At 37.3% G+C, this 26499-nt stretch overlaps 1 long non-coding RNA gene across 2 annotated transcripts in view; it reads left to right on the forward strand.

Moving 5' to 3' along the window:
• The window catches only part of LOC139702048 (uncharacterized), a 57255-nt gene that overhangs the window by 7443 nt on the left and 23313 nt on the right, over positions 1-26499 (forward strand). For both annotated transcript variants that reach the window (XR_011704612.1, XR_011704613.1), the window contains exons 2-3: positions 20630-20764; positions 24285-24389. This is a non-coding gene — a long non-coding RNA (uncharacterized lncRNA). The remainder of the gene's footprint in view (positions 1-20629; positions 20765-24284; positions 24390-26499) is intronic.

Genomic DNA, 26499 nt, shown 5'->3' on the forward strand with positions numbered 1-26499 from the left:
AGGACCTGATATTCAAGTCTTTAAAACACAAACAGTTCTTACTCTTGATGCCCCTACTGGAGGAGAAGGGCTCTAACTTACACCACTGCCTGTATTATCCTGCAGATAATAGAAAGTTTGCTTTTCCTATGGAGAAGTGCCAATTAATAAACCAGATGACCTAGTCACATGGGCCAATACCTCTTTCACACCCTTCCTTGCCTTTCCTTTAACACACATTGACCTTTAAAAAATCATCTGACTTTTGTACCAGTGAAATTGAGTTCAGTTCACACTGGGCATTCTTCACTATTGTGGTAGTTATTAATGAATAAAATCTATCCTTAGATTATATTTTAACAATCCATTAACTATGTGTTCACTATCCAGTTTGACTAGTGTCTGATTTTGTTTATCTTGATATGACTAGCCCCAGCGATTATTTCAGTAGATCTGGGATAGGGTATAGATATCAAGATTTTAATTTTTAAAAGGCCTCTATAGAAGAGTCTTCTGGTACAGTTAGAAATGAGAAAAATGTTATAGGATAGTGGTCTCAAAGTGGGGTCTGTGGACCAACAGCATTATTATCAACCTGGTACCTTATTAGAAATGCATATGCTTGGGCCCCTTCAAACCTGCAGACTTAGACGCTGGGGGTGGGGTCCAATAATATGTATTCTAATTAGGTCTCATGGTAATTCTGATGCATTAAACTTTGAGGACCACTGCATTAGGGGGTTAAATGTGTTCTGTATAATATAATTAGAACTTGGTTAGTTGTTAACTGTGACTTGGAGCCTAGTTATGTCAATAAACATTAACCTGAAGAATGTGTCTGCAAAAAATTTCCTACTTCTACTCCTCCCTTCCCCATTTTCCCCCTTCTCCACTATATTTCTTCTAAAATGAAAACTAGAAAGATCCTGGTCCATGAACTATCCTGGAAATCATCTTTTATCTTTTAAATTGTGACATGATTGCTAAAGTTCAGTGAAAACATTGGTCATTAGAAAGGGAAAGTAGAATCTAGGGCCCATAAAATACATTCTCATCCTCCCTTGCTTTAGAAATTTCTAAATATCCTAAAATATGCCCTTTGGATAACATCTTTATTTTTTTTTCCATGTTGCTGGGGATTGAACCCATGGCCTTGGGCATGTAAGGCAAGCACTCTAGTAAATGACCTATATCCCCAGCCCTGGATAATATTTTTGTAACTAGCAGTGTGTTTCAGAGAGAAAGACTGGGAAAGAAAAATGATTATATTTATATATGATTGCTTTTCTTTTCTACTTTTAAAGTTTAAGGGTTTGGTTCTACAATAGGTAACCAAAGCCTTTGTCAACATTTTCCGTCTCACCACCAGAGAGTTGGAGGGGTGGTGGGGAAGTGGGGAAGTGGGTAATCAAGCACTGCCTGACAGAGAACTGAAGGTCATTGAATGAGAGGAGAGGAAATGCAACTGTACTTTCTACTCTAGCTATCAACAAACAGTCATGGCTCATTTAATTTATCCTTTCATCTCATTTGCAAATGGAAAAACACGTTCCACAAATAGAAGTCTCCATTTCTGAAAACACTTGTTTCAGAGGGGAAAAATATATATAAGGAACATTGATTTGGGGGAAATATATTGTATTGTTTTTCTCTGTTAAATATTTACATAGCTTTGCAAAGTACATACTATGCTAAAATAAATGAAAAAATATTTACTCACACATATGCATACAAACAGTATTCTTTCAAAGCATATAAGCATAGAAAATAATCCTGAACTTTGGAAATAAAAAGAGAGGCATATTTTTGTACTTCTTACATTAGGATTTTTATTTTTTAAGATTACACTTTCTAGAGTCTCGCCTCACTTAGGGACAAAAAAAACCAATGTATTTTAAGGAGATACTATTCCTTAAAGCCATCAAAAATTTATTTCCTTTAAGAATTAAAAAGATCCACTTGCCCTTCAAATGACAAAAAGAGTTTCTGGGAGATTTACTTAGTTTTCACTTACATCAATGTTTCTTTCAACTGGCATGGAAACTCTTCAGTAACTGGCTGCGAAGAGATTGAAAGCTGGCTTGGAATCATTGCCTCATTCAGCTGAACATAGAGCCAACAGGTCAAACCAGTCTCCCTGCCTCCCCACCCCAAAATATGTTTTATATGACAAAGGTGAGTTCAGTTGGGAGGGGCAAGAGTGGTCTCTTCTTGTTCGTTGAAGTTAATTATTTCCTCCTACTTCCTCTGCAGTGATATCCATCGACTCCACCTTGAAATCCTGGAGTCATTTCTACAAGGTTTATTACTTCACTTCATTAAGCAACAGGTCCTGCTAGCTAAAGGCTTAAAAAAAAAAAAAAAAAGTAGCAGCAGGCAACAGTTTTCGTTAGCAGCATTTCCTATCTCCTGTCTCTGAACCACCCATGAACTGTCCTCATTTCAGATGTGGTAGTAAGGTGGAAAACTCTAAACTTTCTGAAGACTTGTAACTATTCTAATTTATGAGTAAGAGAAAAAGTTGGAGGAAAAAAATCCTTGATATGTCATTTATTATATGTATGTTTTATTTGTGCACAGTGGTTATCTGTCTTTTGTAAAACACTACATATTGCATGCTGTGGATTTCAAAGGACTTAAAATCAGCATACTATAGTGACGCAGCCACATCAATGTTAATAGCATCTCAATTTACAAAAGCTAAACTATGGAACCAATCTAGATGTCCTTCAACAGATGAATGGGTAAAGAAAATTTGGTATATATACACAATGGAATATTACTCAGCCTTAAAGAAGAGTAAAATGATGGCATTTGCCAGTAAATGGAAGGAGCTGGGGAATACCACCATACTAAATGAAATAAGCCAATCCTCCAAAACCAAAGGCCAAATGTTTTCTCTGATAGGAGGATGCTAATTCACAATAAGGGTGAGGGCTAGGGAGGAATAGAGTTACTTTGGATTAGGCAGAGGGGAATGAAGGGAGGGGAGGGAGCATGGGGGAGGAAGGAGAAGGGAATAGAATGAATTGGACATTATTACCCTATGTGCATATATGATTACATGACAGGTGTGATTCTACAATATGTACAACCAGAAGAATGAGAAATTGTACTCCATTTATGTATGATGTGTCAAAATGTATTCTACTGTCAAGTATAACTAATTAGAACAAATAAAAAACAACAAAAAAAGAGCCAGCAGTGAAGTCAGAAGAGAGTATGCAAACATGCAAAATAACAACTAATTGTGAAGTAGGATGAAATAAGAATAATGTAGAGATTTTACATAGGTCAAAGGGAGCAAAGAGGCAAGAGTGTAGTTTTCCACAAGTAATAGTTTCCAGGTTCAAATATACAACTGCAAGATAAGAAAGCAAGACTCAAAATGGAACAAATTAAATGATATGATACATATGAAAGTCCTCAGCACATAGTTTCAGTTATTGTCACAAGAAGTAAGTTGGCATTTGATTTGAACTCTTAAGATCTAAGGAGTTTCAAAGTGGGGAGAATGGTGTTCCAGGCTGAAGAAACAGAATAGAGTCAGAGTTGACAGTTCAAGACTCATGAATGAGGTGGGGAATGAGAGCTGATGGTTTGCTTACAAACAGCACCTGAAGAGCAAAAACAGGAGATGGAAAGTTATGTTAGGCAAAGCAGCCAGAATCTCATACAATGTGTCACGGAATTTTGAGGAAATGAAGAAAAAGTTGAGGATTTTGCCCCATCCCTACCTCTTGAGAAATATTACCACCCTTTCTCTGGTCAACCTGACCTCGTCAAAAATTACCAAAGGAGAGTAAGGAAATCAACATGTTATGACACACAAGGACAGCTTTGTAGTATCTCTGTGTCCCAATTAACAAATTGTGAAACTTGCCCATACACCACCTCTACCAGTGCCACCTTCTCTTTCACAGATCCAACCGCATTAACTCCACCCACCTCCTCTGCATCTGACAACACACCTCACCCCCCATATCACAGCTCTGCTTCTTCAAACTCAACCATCAGTAGCAAACTCATTGCCAGAGTCACACCACAGCCACTGAGTTCATGGGATAAGGTCATGCAAAGGGAACGAGTCAGAGAGTGGCTGCACATCCCTTGTCCCCTGAGGAATTCTGTGGAAAAGATACATATCAGTGGTTGGATCCAGATGCTGCCTGGTACTCTGCAGTTCTCCCAATCTCTATTAAATTGAGTATTGTTTATTTGTTCCTGACTAAAGTAAACTCTGCCACTTTTTGTTATATAATCTTCATAAGTCAATTTTCTCAATAAATGAGGTTAAGAATGTCAAGTAACAACTGGGGTGTTTTCAGATTTGAGCTTAAATGTTTTAATACTTTCTATCGCCACCCTCATTACCATTTTTAGAAAATAATAAATGTGATTTTCATGATTACCGGTTCTCCCTTATCAGTGGCTTCTGCTGTTTCAGTTAACCAGATATCAGCTGAGGTCTGGAAATATTAGCTGGATAGTTTGAGAAGAAACAATTCACTTGGTTTAAAAAAAAAAACAAAAAACTTTTTACGGTACTGAAAATGGAGCCCAGAGTCTTGTGCATGCTAAGCATCTGTACCACTGAGCTACATACCCAGCCCAACAATGTCTAAGTTTTAAATTGCAAGCCATTCTGAGTAGCATGATGAAAGCTCTCACCTGCTCCCTCCCACCCAGGATGTGAATTATCCCTTTGTTCAATGCATCTATGCTGTGTTTCCTGTCCACTCAATAGTCACTTAGTATTGTCTTGGTTATCAGATTGACTGTCATGGTATTACAAAGTTTATGTTCCAATAACTCTTATTTTACTTAATGATAGCCCCAAAGCACAAGAGTAGTGATGCTGGCAATTTGAATATGCCAAAGAGAAGCTATAAATTCCTTCCTTTTTAAGTGAAAAGGCGAAAATTCTTGACTTAATAAGGAAAGAACATAGTATTGTGTCCACACACTCAGAACTATCTGGTTTCATGCATTCACTGGAGGTCTTGGAACACAATAAGGAGCGGGGGAATACTACATAACAATAACACATATTTGGAAAATATCAAACTTTCTCTTCTAAGTCCCCAGGAAAACAATAACCAGAATTACCGATTGTATTTGCTTTCTTCAGTTGTTGTAACCGATTACCATAGTTTAATAGCTTAAAAAATATACAGATTTATTATCTTACAGATTTAAAGGGAAGAAGTCTTCTCGAGCTCTTACTGGGCTGAAATCAGGTGTCAGCAGGGCTGTGTTCATCATGGAGGCTCCAAGGGAAAATCCATTTCCCTCTCTTCCCATCTCATGGAGGCTGCCCATACTCTGCATCTTGTGGCAACTTTCTCCATCTTCGAGGCAGCCACTCGCACCTCTTTGATCATTCCTCCACAGTTACGTATCCTCCTGACTCTCTTCCACCTCCCTCTTCCACTTTTAAGAATTCTTATGAATGCATTGGGTCTTGAATGATCCAGGATACTCCATTTGCTGATAATCACCTGTAAATTTCATTCTTTTTAGCCATATAATATAGCATATTCATAAGGATTCTAAAACTGGGATGTCTTTGCAGGGGGTGTCATTATTCTATCACACCCATAATCCCTGTACTCAGACACCTTTTATTATGTGACGTTCTATTCTTCTTAAGGTTTGCATATATACAAATATGCAATAAACTGTTCCTTCACTTTAAAGTGGGATAATGTGCATGTGGGAATGGAGTTTTCTGAATAGCTGTCAACCAGTGGGTTGGGCTCTACTTTTAGCTCAGCTAATAATCAACAAGGCCATTTTGAATAAGGTGAGTGGGTACTGGAGTCAGTAAAGGTGACCCCCCTTTTCCCATTTAGATGCCAGTCAAGTGCAGTGAGTGTGTTAGTGTGTTTTGACTCATGTGGCCAGAAAGGGAAAACTTTCTTTCTGGGAAGAACCAGGGGGTGTTTCAGTGAAAACAGGAGCCATTGGCAGTAGTGAAGCCTGGATGAGTTCACACTTGTAACAGGACCTACTATTAATCATGCTTCAACCTACTGAGAAAAATTATTATATTCTAACAATTTGTGTCTGACTAGGCAACTATTTCCTTCCTCCTTCAGTGTTCTAAGATTACACACATGTGAAAATTAGTATATTTTTTCCTGGCAGGTCACTCATGAATCATCATCAAAGATTTTTACAGGATTGGCCTCACAGACTGTTCTAGGGAGTTGAACATAGTAATGCAATTCATGCTCTGAAGAAGTTCCAAAATGGCAAAATACGTTTATGTAGTCAAATAAAATCAAGAAAATCATTATTTGGACTTCGCTTAGGGTAACGTGATTATAACTGCAAAGTGATATTTATTTATACATAGGGGACCTATTATGAAAAGATATTAAATCACTAAATTATTATTATTTTATTTCTTAAAAGAGACATTTTGGCAAAGTTTATCTTATCTGGTGACAAGACTGAAGTGTTTCTCATTTCCACCATTACCTTTTTTCTGCCTCATTTTTCTCATCATCTCTTTTGTCCCCAAATTCTAGATTGGCAAAAATGAGCAGCAATTAAAGCCAGAGATAGGCTGAGGAGTAAGATGTATCATTCACCCCAACTATAGACACTTCCACAGGCAAAAACTTATTTATGTTTTAATCCATAGGTGACCAGGGGTCTCCCTGACCCTTGAGGTCTAGATAAAATGAAACCAATCCTCCAACTCTAAAGTTTATGATTGATTTCTAGAAATTCCTAGGTAGTTTCCATTCTCAAAGTCACCTTGGGCTGCAAATTCCCCCCCCCCCCACCAAATTTATGCATTATTTCAGTGTCCATATGTTTTACATCTTCTGTTTGGAAATACATTGACTCAGATATTTAATTCAGACTCTTTCCTAGCTTGAACACAAACACGAACACACACACACACACACACACACACACACTACTCCTAGGAGGATGCTTGCAAAGTAAGTGGACTCGGCTAAAGATTAGAGAAAAAGACATGGAAGAGAATTTTCTCTCACTCTCTCTGCCTCACCTGATATTGCAGTTTCAGGTCATCAATTCTGTTCCTACTCCTGTCCTTTATCTCTGGGGCCAAATCTCTGTTTTTTGTTTGTTTGTTGTTGTTTGTTTGTTTGTTGTTGTTGTTTTCTTTTTTCAGGCAGAACTGGTGGGCCATTTCTTCTGTTGCTTCAGGACCTTCCCATCACCCTCAGGTGTTCCTCTCCTCTGAATGTCTTATCAAGGAACTTCCCCAGGCACTGTTCCCTTCCTGAGAAGAATTCTGATGCCAGCTGTGGTGATAATAAAAATTCCAACCCTGTATAATTTATTTTTAAGCTCTAGTGTTTTCAGCCCTGAGAAGACTAGTATCTCTTTTATTCAACAAACATTTTTTTTGTGCACTTGTTTTATGCTAGGCATTACTGTTGGAGCTGGGAACACTGCAGGGAATTAGATACAATCCTGGACCTCAAGGAGGTTCAGTCTCCTAGAGGAGAAATGCTTTAAGCAAATAGTGATATGGATTATTCATTAATGGCTGTGGTAAATGCCACAAAGGAAAATCTCTGACTACTATCTGCAAGGGTGTGGTAGTGGTGAAGAGGGTGAGGAGTAATGAAGTTTTCCCTGATGACATTGACTGTGCCCACCATTAGAAAAGGCTGGTTACTCCTAGGTCAATGTTGTTTGCAAAGGCTGCCTCTGAGAGACAACTAAAATAAGAAAAACAGCATTTATTGAATATCTGAACAAATTAATTAATTCAATGAATGTCTACCTAGGGGCTTTTGTGTGCTTAGTATTGTGCTAAGAATACATGGAGCTTATAAATTCCAGGTGTGTGTGTATATATATATATATGTCTCTGTGTGTGTGTGTGTGTGTATGTGTGTGACAAAAACTATATACAAAAATAAAAAAATATGATGATTTTAGAGTGTGAAGTGAAGTAACAGAAAAAGGGTGGCAAGGTGAGTGGTCAGGGAAGGACTTGCCAAAGAGGGTCTATCAAGCAGAAGCGTGTATAGTGAGGAGCCTGCTGTAGAGTGGTTATAGCCAATGGAGAGGTAAATTCAAAGGTCCTGAGGCAGAAGCAACACTGTTGATCTGTCTGACTGTAGTAAAAGACAAATGGGGCTAAAGCAAAAAAGTGAAAGTAGAGTAGGGGTGGGAGGTTCTTGCTGTGGAGCCAGGACCCTAGGTAGGATTTTGTAGGCCATGGTAAGAAGTTAGGGTCTTTTCCTCAAGAGTAATATCAAGTCATCAGTGGGGAAGTACCTCATTTGATTTATGTTTTAAAAGACTTCAGGAGGTATAGGACAGAGAATACACTGTTAATAAAGTGTTTTATAAGAAACAGTCTAGGCATCTATTGGTGCCAACTTGGTTGAGTAAATTATGATATAGTTATATGATGGAATACTAGGAAACCATTAAATATGGTGGCATGTGTATGTGTTGACATGGAAGAATGTCCACATTATAGTAGTTAGGGGGAAAAATCAAGTTACAATGTAATGTATGTATTTTTTAAAAAGAATCTGAAAGGATGTAAACAAAAATGTTTATATTATTTATCTCTGAGTAGTGGCAGACTAAAGGATTTTTTCCTTGCCCAATTTTTTGAATTTCTAAGTAATAAAAACAGAATATAAAATAAGTTTACCAGACAAAAGATTAAAATATGCCCTGACAGGGAAAAAACAAAAACAAACATTTCAGTATACTTTTGTGGCATTTTCATCTACAAAGAATTGTATTTTTTGCCTACTTTGTAATGAATAATTGTGGCACATTTCAAATGTTATTTCATAAAATATATAATAATGGAAAACCAAAAATGTGATCACATTAGATTTTTTTTCCTTGAAATTAAAGTTCACAGCATTTCTCTTTTCCCTGAATACATAATTGTCTTTTAACAGTTTCTCAGACCCAACATGAAGTTTTCTCCCATTTGAGTGGTGACTTTGGAGAGCACTTCTGACTATCATCTTGCTTTACTTCTTGAATTGGGATTAGAAAATATTTCTGAGATCACACCACTTTAAATTTCCAATAAAAACAATCTGAACAATGGGAAACTAAGACTCAGTGGAATATATCTGAGCTCCAGATATCTTTTATGAGTCATTGTTCCTCTATTTTTACTTTGAAAGCATTGCATAATCCTAGACTTTTGCTTAATTTCTCTTGTTCAAGGTTTACCATAAAGCTTTAAGTCCCATTGGGTAAAGCTTTAAGTCCCTCAAATGTTAGCTCTTCTATAGTAGTAGCACATCTGACCAAATGTACATGGTCCAGTTGATAGGATTTTCTGACTATCCATGTGGGTTTAAGTTCCCTGCAATCTTGTTTGTTTTTTCTTCTGAGCTCTCTTTGTTACTTTCAAAGGCATCCTTTGAATTCTAAATTTCATGTCATGTTTTACATCAGTACTTTTCTGTAAATATAATCAGTCTTTTTACTTGAATACTTGCAAAAACTGAAGGCTAGTTATTTTTGCTTGTTGTTCATTACTGTCTTTTTGACATGATTTTCTGTCGCTATTGTATAAAACAGCTTAGACTTCCTAGATCCTCCAATGATCCATGTCCATAACAATTTAAAATAAACTGTGGAGAAGATATATACCTTACTAATTATGCTAAAGGAGAAGTGTGAATAAAAAGCTATTTTAAAAACTGGGCTGCTTTAATACTTTTAGATTCAGGAGCCATAGAGATATCTCTCCATTTGGCTGAAATGTTGAAAAGAAGTTCTTAATTCTTGCCTTTGAAATGCAGCTTTTTACAATACAATAATTGCTATATTATTATTTACATATACAGACTATCAAATTATTTGAAAAGAGCTTTTTTTCTTATTCTTCCTTTTTATTTTGGCAAAACCATTTGCTATTGGTAGAGCAAGAGTATACCCTTCAGCTCATATGGTCCTAAAGATGAATTGTGATTTTAGTGGAGGATTATTAATCATAGCAATGAAGTTGTTTTATACTATATTTTATTTTAAATAGCCACATCTCTAGGCTACATAACCACAGAAGCACTCTATACCCTTTATTCACCTCAGATCCTAACAGTAACCACTAGCATTTATATAATGTTTCATGGTTTTCAAAGTGCTTTCACATTTGTCATGGATAAAAGGTTTCTGAGGAAGTACTAAAACTTTAGGTGATAGATATGTTTTAAAAAATTAAAAAGTTGCTGGCTGTGAATTACCTTTTGAAAATCTAACTTCTCAGCGGCCATAGAAAGTTTTAAAGACCATGTGACATAGATTCACAGCCCTTGTAATTGCTAATGTCCAAAATAATAGCTAAGGAGGTTTTTAGTCCTACCAACAAATGTGCACTGACTTGTGTTCATATCCATCAGCAAATGGAGGAATACAAATATGATTAAAGTTAACTGCTGCTTTTCAAAAGACTCATACTAATTATTTTTTAAACAATCACAATATGAAGTGGATGAGAAGTATTAACAGAGGTATATGTATGGAAATAAAGAAGAGAACAATAAATTTTGACATGAAGGATCAAAAAAAGTTTTACAAAGCATTCAATCTAAATCATATCAAAAAAAAAAAAAAAGAAAAAAGAAAAGAAACTACCAGACTCATCTTTCAAAGAGCTCTGCTTATGATCTATTATGTTTTCATTCCACCAAACTGCCAATAATAAAGGTATTTTAGAAATTGCCTTTAGGTTCTTTTTTGCATTATAGGATGATCTACCTAATTTCATTGTAGTCATATTATTTTGGTTATTTTTTTTTTTCCAGTAGCCTCGCTGCTGGTCAGTTCAAGCAGATAATATTTCTCCTTTCATAGGAGGCAGGGATTACATATACAGACATTAAATTTCTTTGAAAAGAGCCTGAACACTGTGGTTTCTCCTATTTCTTTGTGTTTGGGGGAGAGATGGAGATAGGAGGGGTATTTCTGGGAATTTGCAGACTTTCATCAAACAAGTTTTTTTTTTTTTTTTCCATCTGCCACTGAGCCTAGATGACCTGTAGAAGTCAGAAACATATGTTGGTGTTAAAAAAAAAAAAGGTCTGTCTTAAGGGGAAATATATTGAATAAGAATCTTTCAGTAAGGTATAAGTGGAGATTTCAACCTTTTCCATTAAACTCTGCTGCATGGAAAAGATGGATGGCTACTAATCCATACAAAATTAATCAAAAGTCAAGGATATGTCCAAAAATGTACAAAAAAGAGAAGAAATAGAAAAGGTAGAAAAGACAAGAATGGATTAAATAAGGTGATAAAGAAAGTAGGAAGATTGAGTTAGGCAGTAGAGAAAGATAGGAGAGAGAGAGAAACTATCGAAAACTGAAGAAACATAGGCTCCCATTTAGGATGCTACACTTTTATTCCTGTTTTGAAAGTGCTAATGTAGCATAGGATCATTTGAGTTCCTTATATTACTCAGAGTTGGGATCAGCAGAAACCTACAATGGAGGAAATTTATTTCCTGAAACTGTGTTTGTTAAACTGATTTTTTGAACCCCCTATTCTCAAGGAAGGGGCCTTGAGTCAAATATTATGGTCCATTTAATGATAATCTCCTAAAATGTTAACCATAAGTGTATTATGAATTACCAGGATAACCACTTTAGAACAGAACACTGCCTAGTAATCTCATGGCAGTATGTACTTTTATATTCACTATTGGGTAGATATAAAATACTACTGGGTTATTCTAATTCTCGTGAGAAGTGATAAAAGACCAGTGATTAACGTAACAAATGATGTATCTGTGGCAAGCAAAGACTAAAAGATGTCATTGTGTATTAGTAAAGAGCAAGGTGGGTTTTAGACATCTCTCCTCTGAATCTGGAAAGCAGAGGAGAGACAGGGGGTGTTAAAGCACAATGAAACTGAGCTGAAACCAGTTGCTGGTAAAATTGGGCCAGTTTTAGGAGGAGGAAAATTCTTGCCTGGGTGCTTCTAAGGTTCCGTTTACCTTCCCTGTGGTGGGTTCTGTTTAGCTCCATCTACCTGGCATTTTGTTAGATATGTCAGGAAAATAAAGGCCATTTTGGAGGGAGGGGGAAGAAAAGAATGTTGCCGCTTGAATAGTGAAAAGTAGTGTAAGAATGGAGGGTTTTCTGAGGCCAAGACAAACTTAGATAGTAGGGGCACAAAGAACCCAAGAGATATTACCTTAAGCATGAGTACTATAGTGTCATTGCAAATGGCAATTTGATTTCATCAAAATGAAATAATCTCTCAAATTAATGTTGTTAATTTGAATTTCATTCATTTTATGGTTTTATGCATAAGATATTTGCAACTTGTTTTAAGATTTTTGCATGTTTAAATAACAGAAAACCACAAATTAGGGCAAGTTTGTGAGTCTAGAGGATTCCCATATTTTAAAAGGGATCTGTTCATTACTCAAGTTGCAGTGGAAGATCAGTGTTACCCCAGTGAGTAAACAATATCAAACTTTGGAACAATATGACCAAACCAGAAAGTTCTGTGGAAATTGAATCATATTTGACTGACAGCTTTTTTTTAAAAAAATATTTTTTAGTTGTTGATGGACAACTTTTTTATATGTGGTGCTGAGAATCAAACCCTGTGCCTCATGCATGCTAGGCAAGTGCTCTACCACTGAGCCACAGCCTCAGCCCCTGTTAGCTTTTATTATTACTTCCTACATATTTTTAAGAAATATTTTTTAGTTGTCAATGGACTTTATTTTATTTATTTATATGCTGAGAATCGAACCCAGTGCCACACAAATGCTAGGCAAGCATTCTTCCACTGAGCTACAACCCCAGCCCACATTCTATGTATTTTTCATTAGTTTATAATTACTATTTCATGGGTAGAGAGTCTTAATATCTTTGCTTTAATTTTTTCTCTTTCTAGTACTTCTGAAGTAAATTGTTAGTGATAAAAAGTATTGGCCATTTAAAATGTCCATTCATTCTTCCAGTAGTTTTTTTTTTAAATATTTATTTTTTAGTTATCGGCGGACACAACATCTTTGTATGTGGTGCTGAGGATCGAACCTGGGCCGCACGCATGCCAGGCGAGCGCGCTACCGCTTGAGCCACATCCCCAGCCCCCTTCTAGTAGTTTTATTGAATAGGGAGAATTACCTAGCAAAATAGTAATATAAAATTGTTTTACTTACATATGACTACATTTATTATTACTATAATATATATTTATATATGTCAACTAATTACTTGTTAAATAGAGAAATATATAAAATATAGTTTTTATCCTTGAGTAGTCCACATTCTGGCAGGGGTGATAAATGTGAAAACCTGTAATTACAAAGCAATAGAAATCATTTCTATCACAGATAGGTGAACTGATGCAAAGAGGAGAAACTATCTTTGCCTGTCAGACAAAAATAAAGGAATTTACTTATATTAGGACTTAACCTTACTCTGTTTTATAAATGAGAATTTTCACATTCCAGAGTAAGAGTCAACATCTATGTAGGGCTTTAAATTTTTATCTCATTAGGCAAACAGCCCAACAATAGTGTTAAGTGAATTTGCTACACAAAACAATAATTGAACAATGTACAAAGGAAATGTTGAAACTATCTTATTACATAAACCATTCCTTAATTTTATTGTATGATAACATATGTAAACAGAAGGCAATGAATAGATGGTAGTACCAGAAATATGCATCATTTTGTTCTCTCATTCATTTGGAAAGGTTTGTACCTTCTATGTGCAACATCCTGTTTAGGTATAAATGAGAAAGACAAAGATTAATTAAGGTACCACTTCTGCCTCAGGAAGATTATAACCTTGTAAGAAAGTAAAATATACATAAGTAACTATAATGCAGAGCTGTTTGTGTCAAGTGTCCTGAGAGCTATATAACTAAACTATGAGAAATCAGAGAAAGTGCCTAGTCTGGGTGTGAAGGATGACTTCTTGGGAAAATGTGGATTCTAACTGGGTCATAAGGGATAGTAAGTGGCTATCATGAAGAAAGGGTAAGTCTCCCAAACAAAAGAATTATTTGGATTACATGAGTACATGTGGGGAGGTGGGGAGCATTTTTTTTTTTTTTTAACAACAGCAAGCATTTTAGCTTGGTTTGAGTATAAGGTACGTGAAGCAGAATTTTGAGAGACATTTTTTGAAAAACTAATAAGCAATAGGTCATAGGTGGCCCCAACCACAGAAGAAAACAAGTCTACAAACATTTATTGAGGGCTTATAATAGCCCAGGAGTTGGAGATTGAGAGATGAACAAAGTTAAGCCTGTGTCCTAGGGAAAGCAGACACAGGATCTCAATGCCTTAGAGATGAGTGTACTGCAATGATTACAAAATCTGAGGGTACGTGCTACAGTGCAGATACAAAGGACTACGGGAGCAATTACTTCTTGCTGAAGGAGTTAAGAGAAAACATCAGAGAGGAGATGCTATTGCAACTGAGTCTTGATAAATAAGTACAAGAAATACAAGAAAATAATGTTTCCTCCACATATACAGTCCCAGAGACATAGAAGAGCTGGCTTAGTCAAAGAACAAAGTGTGGGCCAATGTGACCCAAAGGAAAGTATTGGGAGGAAAGGAAAGTTGGGATCAAAATGAGAAGAGCCTCATGAGTTGTGGAATTTGGATTTAAGTTTTACTAGCCTGTGGTTTTCAGTCTTTAGGGCTTGTGACACATTTTTAAGTACAAATCATGCACCACATAATGACATTTCAGTCTACATATATGACAGTAGTCCCATAAGATGACTTTGTCTAGTGATACCATAGCCATCTTAGGTTGTGTAAGTATACTCCATAATGTTCACACAAGATGAAATCACTTAATGACACATTTCTCAATGTTTTTCCATCATTATTAATTCTGTAAATAAGCTAGTACATTCTAGTACAGTGATGTAGTGACAGTGATGTACTAGGCAGAACAATGGGAAGGATTAGAGTGTCAAAATCCTACACAAGGCAGCAGCAATTACAGCACAATCAATAGTATGGTGTAGTTTTTGTCTCCTGAGGTCTATAAAAGCATTTGTGTTCACCACACCATTCGCTTGTTGGCCTTCAGCACCACGTTTCTGTTGGAGTTGTGTTATTTGCTTCCAACAGTGCACTCTTGATACTTGGAGGTGAAGTCCTCACAAGTTGCAGTGAGCACTAGAACATTCCCTTGTGTAGTTTTGAGATTAGTCGAAGCCTCTTCCTTCTTAACTTGTAACAAGTTGTACTCTGTTTAATTCCCTATAAGTGGCTCAGAGCAGCATTCTGTTTGACAGAAATGGTTCTTAAAAGTTTGAATGCTGGCAAAAATGAATTTTACCTCTGGATCCAATGGTAGTAGGATGTTTGCAAAGCCTGCAAGGTATAGGAACAAAGTGTTATGTCTCAACAGATGAAGACCAGTACTGTAGGCAACAAAGAGTCTGAAAAGACTTAAACGGGTGGATCCTATAAACAAAGTGATGATGTGAACAGGTTAATCAAACGGCTGTGTGTAAAGTTTGGTGGAAGGGAAGTGATGCCTGAAGCTGGGAGACCATTTAAGGCCACCTGGGAGCAGAAGTAGGGTTTCAGTATAAAGTAGCAGGGACCAGTTAAGGAAAAATGGAATTGGGCAATTGATTATATGGTGATTACATGGGGACATCATGAAAAGGAGTCAAAGATGGAGCTGACAGTTTATGTCTGGGTTGAAGAGAAGAGTATGGTGACATTAATAGAAATTGAATAGTGAGGAATAATAATAGCTATTTGGGATTACACAAGAAATGTGGCTCAGATAATTGAGGTTTTGTTTTTTTGGGTTTTAAATTTTTTAAATATTGAACCCAGGGGTACTCCATCACTGAGCTACATCACCTGCCCTTTTATAAATTTTGAGATGAGTTCTAAATTGTTTAGGGCCTCTCTGAATTGCTGAGGCTGGTCCTAGAACTTGTGATCCTCCTGCCTCAGACTTCCAAACACTGGGATTATAGGTGTGTGCCACTATGCCCAGCAGGGTGATTGAATTTTAAATAGTAGTTATAAATTTGCCAAGATTAGTGATGACTTTTAGAATGTTCTTATCATTATAATAAAGACATGCAAAGAGTGAATATTGCCCAATATAGCAATTCACCAATTTATTGACTTTTTACACATAGTGTTTCCTATATATTTCCCTTTAAATGCAACTTTGTCTTTTAAAAACTGATTTATCTATCATTTTTGTGAAGCCCATTAATATAAAAAAATTCTGGGCACTCAGCTTTATGAAGGCATATTCTGGAAGCTACACATTCTAGAAATTGGGATGTTGCTAACAGGTGGGTGTTTCTAAATTACTTACCAGTTTAGGGAGTATGGTAAATTCATTTTTGACAAGCTTCTGTGGAGGTGTTTCTGTAGCCCTACCTTTCCACTCTAGGGTTGGAGCATGCAGATATCTTTAGTGCAGGTCACAAAGTCTAGGTAAATTTTTTTTTTTTTTTTTTTGTATTGGGAACTTAACTCAGAGGCCCTTAACAACTGAACCACATCCCCACCCCTTTTAATTTAATTTAATTTTTATTTTTCGAAGGTCTCACCAAGTTGCTTAGGGCCTTTCTAGGTGGCTGAGGCTGGCTTTGAACTTGCAATTCTTCTGCCTCAGCCTCCGGGGCTGCTGGGATTACAGGCATGTGCTACTGTGCCGGGCCTAGGCAAATTTTAAGTAGGACAATTATCAGGTGATTTTAATTTTTGAGCCTTGTTATTTCTCTTACTACAGTGAGGAAGTGAAAAACAACTTTCACTTGTTAGTTATTCTCCAGTTTAAAAAACAAGAACAAGGGCTGAGGTTGTGGCTCCGTGGCAAACCACTTGCCTTGCACGTGTGAGGCACTGGGTTCGATTAAAAAAAAAAATCAGGAACAAAACTCCCAGAATAACCCAAACCCACAATTCAGGACCAAGCACAAACTTGAGTGATTGGGTCAAAAAAGACTTTTCTTATGCATAAGCAGAGAAAAGAGCTCCGTATTTCTTTGGTGGTGCCGCTGATAATGCCTGTCAGTGGTCCTCATCTTATTACCCAGGTACCCAAGATGGCACTAGTTGATATTTAAGCACTAGATAAGTTTGCAGTATAGAAATATCAAAACACATATCTGTGGCAGTCTAGAATCTTAGCCATATTCCCTATGAGAGCCACCAAAGGGAACCTGCAGGGAAAAGGGTGTGTTCAAAGTCTGAGGTCAAGGACTCTCCTTTGCAGGAGAGGAAAGGTGCATGGGAAGAAAGGGTGTTGAGACCGGCAATTTTTTTCCTCCACTTTTCCCAAGCTATTTTTGATTTCAACGTTTTCCTCCTTTTATCCACTTCTGAATCTCGAGTTCTCTAAATTAACCAGGATAATGGTTCAGCACAATATCACTTCTCTTAGCTTGATTGATAATGAAGGCATTGGTGAAGAGTTATAACTGGCACATGAGACCTTAAAATAAAAGGTGCCATCCTAATCTGACTTTGTAGTAAAAAGGGCACGTAGGTGCCATTGGTGTGCCATTGGCAATGGAAAAAGTAAGGAAAGAGGCTAGACCATTTTCCCTTTTCCCACTCTACTGGTTTGAGGCACATTAATAAGGACAATACAGCACAGCTGGAAAAATTATGAGATGTAAGACCTTTTTCTCCAAATGTTATAAGGAGTCTCATCTGTCCTCTACTTATGTTGCTTTGATTAATGATGTTTTCATGGAGCCAGTTTTCCACTTTCAAATGTAGAATTAAATTAAGGAAGCTGGTTGTGGTGTCACACGCCTGTTATCCTAGCTATTCAGGAGACAGAGACAGGAGGATTCCAAATCTGAGGCCAGACTAGGCAACTTAGTGAGATCCTATCTCAAAAGCAAAACTAAAAAGGGCTGGGGACATAGCTCAGTAGTAGAGCACTTCCTTAGCATGTCATGAGTTCAATCCCTAGCATCACAAGAAGAAAAATAGCCATATCAGATTAAGATTGAATAAAATGCACATTGTTTTCTCAAGCCATTTCACACTCTGAAATGTTTGGGCAAAATATCTGACTGACTTTTTAACCTTCTATATAGACCAATCCATGGAATGAGAGTGTGAGGTACTTGGAACATAAGTTATTGTCACCTTGGTGTAGCTTCACAGGTCATCTGGCCAGCAGGGTCAAAGGGGCTAGATGGGCCTCTTTAATTTAGCAAGAGTTTCCATTTCCAATAGGAACTCAGCCTTGCCTAGAAGATATCTGAAAAACAAAATGCACATTTCATCAATATGAACCTGTTTTCAAATGATTTTGAGTTCAGTTCTTAAGTACAACTGTGACTAGTTTTATATTGGGTAAAATATTGTCTCTTTTCTTACCACTTGGGCAGGAGGAAGCATGTTTCTTGTTTAGCTCTTCAGTGGCCTCACTCTGACTTCTGACTTGTAAGCTAAACTGTTTCCCTCAGCTAGAGAAATGTATGCTTTTTTTTTTTTTTTTTTGGTGTAGATGACACAACACAATGCCTTTATTTTTATGTGGTGCCGAGGATCGAACCTGGGTCCCGCCCGTGCTAGGCAAGCGCTCCACCGCTGAGCCACAATCCCAGCCAGAACTTGTTATTTTATAATATCCTCACTTCTGGGGCTTCTGTTTTCTACTTTGTATTTTCTCGATTTCTCATAACCAAGTGAGATTCTATTTATTCATTTATATTTTCAGCTTATTAATGTACTGCCATGCCTCCTGGCTGCAATATGATAATATCACTGGGAAAATAATTCAATAATTAATTAGAGTCCCCCACCCCCGCCACAGCTTATAACATTGAGGAAAAAAAATATCAAAATGTAGTCTTAACCTTCAACCCTTAAGGACAAAAAATACAGTTCCCTAGACTACAAGAGGTAATGCTTTCAAAATGGATTTTTTAAAAAAGTCTAGGAATTATTAGTAGGATCATGCTGGCCAAATTTAATTGACACGAGAAAAGATTGAAAGAGCTTAAAATTGTCATTCCGAGATTCTCTAAGGTCTTTAGAGCATTAGTCATTTCAGAAGCTCCTCTGACAATGAAAGGACAGTTTCTTTTTGTCTATTCAATTTAAATAGATCCAGTTTCAGTTAGAAGAAAATGAAGCAGCTATTAGAGCAAAGTCTTTCCTGAACTGGAAACGGTCTTTTTATTTACTTGACAAACATTTTTTTTTTCTGAATACCTCCTTTGTGTCATACCCCATGTTCAGCTATAATAATTTATTTGAGCTAATATTGTGGGATCACAGATGCAAGAGGCCACAAAACCTGTCTGGAGAGATGGGGAACTGTCAAGTTCTGTGAAGAATTTGGGATGTTAGCCTACTTGCAAGCTAACCAGGTAAACTAGTAATGGATGCTGGCAGAAGGTGTGGGACTCCTGGGTCAGAGACAAATGACTTTACTACAGACAGCACAGTAGGCAGCATGGGCATGGTGTTGGAGCCAGGTCTCCATGTATCCCAAGTCTTGTGGGGGCTTAGAAATGGCCACAGTAACAAGTAATCAGGGAATCTGTGTTTTGGGAATATCTGGCAAGAATATGCTGGATGGATGCTTAAATTCCAGAATGAATGACCTCTTCTAGTAGAAACTTCACTGAGAAGATGTATAGGCTGGGATGAGTATGTACTTAAAGGGAGCAAGAAGGACTTATTTCAGTCAGAGGAAAAGAATTTGCGAAGGCCCTGAGGCATGAGAGACATTGAGCTGTTTCAGGAACAGTAGAGAGGCATGATTGGGTTGGTAGTCATAAGGCTAAACTAGTAAGCTGGCATCTAATTATCAAAGATTTTGCATGCTACTGAGATTACAGAGAGTGGCTTTTGTTTTATTTTAACCTAACAAATTTCAGATACATTTTAAGCAGAGGAATGACTTGATTAAATTTTATTTTCTATGATCTGGTAATAATGTGGAGAATAGACTGTAATTAGAGATAAATTCCATGGGCGTTTTACCAAGAGTCCTTGAACATCTCACTTCTTTTATGTCCTCTAAACACCTTGAAAATTTCCTGTTTCCCTAAGACTTCATTCCCTTATTGTAATTTCCCAGTGCCTCATTCTCACCCTCATGCCTGGCTGCCCTCTTCCTTCAACCCTCATTGTATATGCTCAGGTATTTGCTGATATATAGTAGGATTATTTCTATTTAATTTCCTGATTTCTACAGTATTTCTAGAGTTGTAAACACATTATTTTCTGGGAATTTATCCACTTTTTATATGCCAATATTCTATTTTTATTTGGCATGATATAATTTATACCCCTAAGTCTAAAAAGTAAATTGTAATATTCAATTTATTAAAATGGACATGTAAACACACTATTTCAAAATCATATTTTATTCTAAAAAGAAATCATACAGAGACTTATACAAAGTATAAGTATGGTATTTTGAAATATTAAAAAATAGAAATTAGCTATATCAAACATAAGAAAGCCAAAACACAAGATGTTTTGTTTTCATTGTGATTTTAAACCCCTTCGAAATTTTGCACTGTGTTTTGGGGTAGAAATGATTATTTTTTAAGCCCACTCTGGAAAAGTGCCCTCAGTTCCTATATTAGTTTTCTATTGTCAATGTAACAAATTATATCACATTTTGTGGCTTAAAACAACACATTTTTTTTTTTCTCCTACAGTTGTGGAGAAGTCTGCATTCATTTTCATCAGCAGGGCTGGTTTCTTCTGGAAGCTCTAAAGGGGAGGAGCTGTGTCCTTCCTTCTGCAGCTGCTAGTAGTTACCTGCACTCCTCAGCTTTTCTTCCATTTTCAAGGTATATCACAACAATCTCTTCTTCCTTCATCACACCTCCCTCTCTGACTTCTCCTTCCCCCACAATAAGGCTCCTTTTGATTACACTGGGCTTACCCTGATAATCCAGAAAAATCTCCTCAGCTCAAGATCCTTAACCTAACACACCTGCATATTTCCTTGTGCCTTAAAAGGGAATGTTCCCAGGTTCTGAGGGATGGCACCAAACTTAAAAGCTTCTTCACAGCAAAGGAAATAAGAATGTGAAGAGAGAGCCCAGAGAATAGGAGGAAAACTTTGCCACCTGCACCTCAGATAGGGGGTTAATTTCCAGGATATACAAGGAATTTAAAAAACTTACACCAACCCCCCCCCCCCCCAATAACCCAATCAATAAATGGATAAAAAGACTAAACAGACACTTCTCAAAAGAAGAAATATGAACAAATATATAAAAATCAACATATTTAGCATTAGAGAAATGTAAATTAAGACTTCACTGAGATTTCACCTCACTTCAGTCAGAATGGCAATTATCAAGAATACAAGTAACAATAACTATTGGTAAGGATGATGGGGAAAGGATACACTCATACATTGTTGGTAGGACTGCAAATGGTACAACCACTCTGGAAAGCACTATGGATATTCCTCAAAAAACTAGGAGTGGAACCACCATTTGACCAGTAATCCCACTCCTTGGTATATATATCCAAAGGAGTTAAAATCAGCATACTATAGTGATGCAGCCACATCAATGTTTGTAGCAGCACAATTCAAAATACCTCAGCTATGTGGCCAGTCTAGGTGCCCTTCAACAGATGAATGGTATGATGAACAGAAAACATGGTATATATACACAATGGAGTATTACCTATAAAGAAGAATGACTTTATGATATTTGCTGGTAAAGGGATGGATCTGGAGACTATCATGCTAAGTGAAATAAGCCGATACCCCCAAAACAAAGGTTGAATGTTTGATATGTGGAAGCTAAACCAAAATAAGGTTGGTGGGGAGGAGGGGTGCAGAATAGAAATTCAGTGGATTAGACAAAGAGGAATAAAAGGAAGGGAGAGAGAATAGGAAAAGGAAGACATTGGAATGAATCTGACACAACTTTCCTATATACATATATGAATGTAGCACAGTGAATCTCACCATTGTGTACATTCAAGAAATTAACTAAAAAAATATCTATGGATAAATGGGAGCAGTGGGTGGGGAAAAGGAAGGAGAGGTACTGGGGTCTGAATTAGAATAAGATATATTCCATGCTTGTATAATTTTATCAAAATGGATTCTACTGTCATGTATAACTAAAAAGAACCAATAAAATAAAAAAAAGAAGGTAGACATTTGAGGTGAGAGTGGGGGAGTCAATTAATTATTCAGCCTACCACTGTTCCACTTTTACTGAAAGCAGTACTTCTACCCCCCACCCACTACTTTCTACAACTTTACTTGATTTGGGGTTATAGCTGAGATAACTGGGCTCCCTAGACATATCATTCATGTATTGATCTGTTTTAGTAGAAGTTGAGAATAATAAGTTCTAGGAGTGGAGGCTCTTGAGGGAATCCTCTTTCTCCATAGAATGACTCATCTTTGAACATGCCAGGCCAGTTTGCCATCTCCATCTCTAACTTCCCACTTCAGTGCATCACATCTTCAGACTGCAAACTTCTGTTAACAGCAACTTGTTGCCAGAGGTTTGCCCTAGTCTATGGAGCCTGTGCCACCTGTGTGCAGGATAGGCTGGAAATGCTATGGAAATTAACACTTGGAGCCCTAGCAGTTTTGACTCACAAATGGAACTAGCATATAAATAGTTCAGCTCCCTCATTTCTTTTTTGCAATTTAGTTCATTAAGATATAATTCACATAACATAAAATTTATCATATTAAAGCATATGTTTCAGTCATTTTTAGTATATTCACAATGTTGTATATTCATCACAATTACCTAATTCCAGAATATTTATATCCCTCCGAAGGAAACCCCATACTTGTTAGTAGTTACTCCAAATCCTCCCTTCTCCCATCCTGTCTCTACTTTCTGTCTCTATGAATTGACCTATTGTAGACATTTCATATAATTGGAATCATACAATATGTGGTCCTTCATTTCTTGGCGGGATGTCAGGTTGAGGCTCAGACCCTGGGAAACAGATTCGGGATCCCGGCAGGTGGAAGAATATGCGAGGTGAAGTTGGGATAGTAGATATGATTTATCCATAAGTGGCAGCAGCCCCCAGCATCCAACCCTCAGTTTTTAGCCCCCCTCTCCCAAGCCATTTCTGTAGGCCTTTCTTATATGCAGCCAGACAAAGAAGGTACATTGTCAACAGATCACACAAATGAGTACATGCTCATAAGCAGATATTTCTGACCTTGAGTACATATGCTGAATCAGGGTGTCTCTGACCTTGACTACATACTAAAAACATAGCCTGCCAGAAGCCTTGGCAAGGGACCTGCTTGTAGCCATCTTGGGCCTACCCTACAGTGGATAACTTAAACACACATTCAACGCTGGTTCTCTGATTTCCCTAGTCGTTGCCCACAGTGGTAATGGGTAATGAGTTAGCTGCTTTTCCTTTCTTGTCTCACTTCTCCACTTTCCTGTCAGTGTTTCTGAAATCATCTCTCAAATAAAATGCTTGCACTTGAATCCTTGCTTTGTGGTTGACTTCTGGGAAAACCCAAATTAAAATGCTAGGTATGTTAAGTTAATTAATCCATTCATTAAATCTACACTCAATATTTACTTCGTGCTTGGAAAATGGCTCAATGCTGAAGATACAGCACAACCACGTTAGATATTGCTCCTGCTTTCATGGAGGGTGATTAAGCAGGGAATCAAGGCATCAAGTGAATGACTAATGAGTGTTTTAAGAGAGTTGTGAGGCAAGAACTTTCTAAAGGTGAGACCTGAAGAATGGGAAGCAGTTAGCCAGGTGAAGAGCCTGGGGAAAATGTCAGAGGCACATGGACCCACTCTATGATAAGAGTAAGCTTGGTGCTTTGGGGAAATCCATATGGATTTATTTATTTATTTATTTATTTATTTATTTTTGGTAGTTGTAGATGGACAGCATGCCTTTATTTTATTTGTTTATTTTTCTGTGGTGCTGAGGATCGAACCCAGTGCCTCACACATGCAAGGCAAGCGCTCTGCCACATATGCCCCATATGGATTTTTTTAGCTGAAAGTTGGTGGAGAATAACTGTTAAGTAAGGAATCAATGTCCCGTTGTGGAGTGTGTGATCTGTAGACAATCTACAGCTGTCAGCTCCTTCAGGTTGATGAAAAGTCCTGAGTTGACCTCACTCAGGTCAACCTTGCCTGGAACAGCCTGCATATAGTGACTGAGATACAATGAGACAGGGATACAGAGGTCCAGACATCTGGGCTGATGGGGGACATTCTGACAGGCAGTACTCACTCCAGAGATCTCAGCTGTGTTGGTTGGGTCTGCATCACATTTCATTTGCTTTCTTAACCTCATCCTTCTTCATCCCTACCCTTCTCTTTGTAGGTGCAGATCTTTAATAAACATTTCATTCCTCAAGCTCTGTGCTGATGTCTGCTCCTAGGGAACTCAACCTCCAACAGGAGTGAAACAGGAAGGCTTGTATCAGAGGTAATGATATTACCAGAATTCTAAAACATGAAGAAAGTGAGGCTTCTGTGGACTGATAGGGATGGACCATACTTTCTGTGAATGAGAACAACTTTTGAGTATTCGTAGGATTTACATGTAAGTTTGCTTTAGATTCTGGAAGTCAGAGAACAACTCGCAGGGAGTGAAGATTTGTGATGAGCACCAACATTTTGGGGTCATTTAACATGCATTTTATTCTTTGTATGTATTTTTTCTAAATTTGTTTCAATGATATAACATTTGTCTCAAATGTTTATATGTTCATAGAGTTATATGTTCTTTTATCCCTGGAATCCCCTAAGAATGTGAGCAAAAGGGAACTTCATAGAAATATTTCTCCATAGGGCATAATATTAAATTCCATGCTGCTAGCATTGTAAATTTTATGTTCCATCTGGGTAGTAGACTTTTAAAGTGATAATTAGATGCTGCGCCATCAGGTACATTGAAAAACATTAAAACATCAAATAACTTGGTGAATGTTTAACTTATATTAACTAAAACAGGGGTATCTATTCTCCTCTGTCTTTACTTTAGGATGTACCACTATGATCCATTCTGGCCTCAGAATAAAGATACTTGAGTTCTTTCCTACTGTAAGGGTCCTGGGTTGCTATAGAAACATGTCTTCATTATGGATCCCGTGGAGGTGCAGTGATTCCATTTACTAGACAATTGGAGACTGAGTGATGGGTGTTCTACCAGGGCTGCCCTAAGGGGCCTTATCCAGTTGTGGGAAAATTCACCACTGGCACAGTTCTTCTCAGGTATCCCTTCCTAGGTCCTCTGGCACAAGTACTTCCTGACTTATGGGCCCAACTCAGATATTCCAGGGATTCCCTGACTAAATCTACTTCTTCCTTTCCCTTCCTCAAGTTCTTGTGCCTCCCCTTAGGCCAGATAAATATCAGGTACCCTCCTCTGGCTTTGAGGGTAGGGGGAAAGGATGCTATCATTAGGGATTTACTTGTGATTTTTAAAGGGAAAGGGAAAAATGTATATATGACTTAAATTCCTTGCCATATAGCAAAATATTTTGAATATGTAAAAACCTGAAAGCAATTCCATTTGTATGAAGTTCTAGAATGAGCAAAACTTCTCTATGATGATAAAAATAACAATAGTGGTTGCTTCTGGAGGGCACATTGCTTAGAAAGGAGATCTTTTCTAAAGATCTTTCTAGAGTGAAGGAGATATTCTATATCTTCAGGGAGTGGGAATGTATTAAATGCTTGTCAAAACTTGCAGGACTGCATATTTTGTATACATGTAGAGAGATAAAGCAGAATGTCAAATAGTTAAAAACAAAAGAGAAAGGGCAATGTAAGAATAACTTATCAAAGATTTATATTTCAAAATTTTCTGACTTAAAAGAGGGCCAGTTATAGGAAAAGACTGATCATGAGCATTCAGCTCTGCTAAGGGCTAAAATCATGTTTATCCAGAGATAATTGTTTCTTATTAGAAATCCAGTACTTTGCATAAAATAAAGTTCTTGAACAGAGAGAAAAGAGTTTGCACATAAATTAAAATTAGCTAGATGAGATTTGGTATTCTTTGTTTTTGTCAGTAGCCCACAGCCAATGTTTCCACCCACAGAGTGTCCACAAAGTTTGCAAATATAGGTGAATCTTTGCTATGTTTGCTCATGTTAATGGACCACCAATTAGTGCCCATGCCTGACAGGGGAGGAAGGTCACCCCAAGAACACCACCACAGACCCAGACTGGTGAAGGACTGGAAGGACAGTAATTTCTAAAATTGGGTTGGATGACGTAGCATGGTGGAGTATGCTGTGTTCTGGCCAGATCAACACACCCTTAGGTATGGGGTAAGGATGCCAGAAAAAAATAGGACACAGGATGGAAAGTTAAATTTGAATGTTAGATAAGCAACAATAATTTTTAGCATAAGAATGCATGGAATACTTACATATCCCTTTCACATGTGGGATAGACTTGCATGGGATATACTGGCAAAGGGCATAATTATACTAAAATTTTGTTTTTAACTTGAAATTCAAATGAATCAAGTGTCTTCCTATATTTTTATTTGCTGTGTTTAGCAAATGTGGCATATTTTTAAGAGG

This window comes from Marmota flaviventris, chromosome 15, assembly GCF_047511675.1.
Source record: "Marmota flaviventris isolate mMarFla1 chromosome 15, mMarFla1.hap1, whole genome shotgun sequence".
Taxonomy (NCBI): Eukaryota; Metazoa; Chordata; class Mammalia; order Rodentia; family Sciuridae; genus Marmota; species Marmota flaviventris.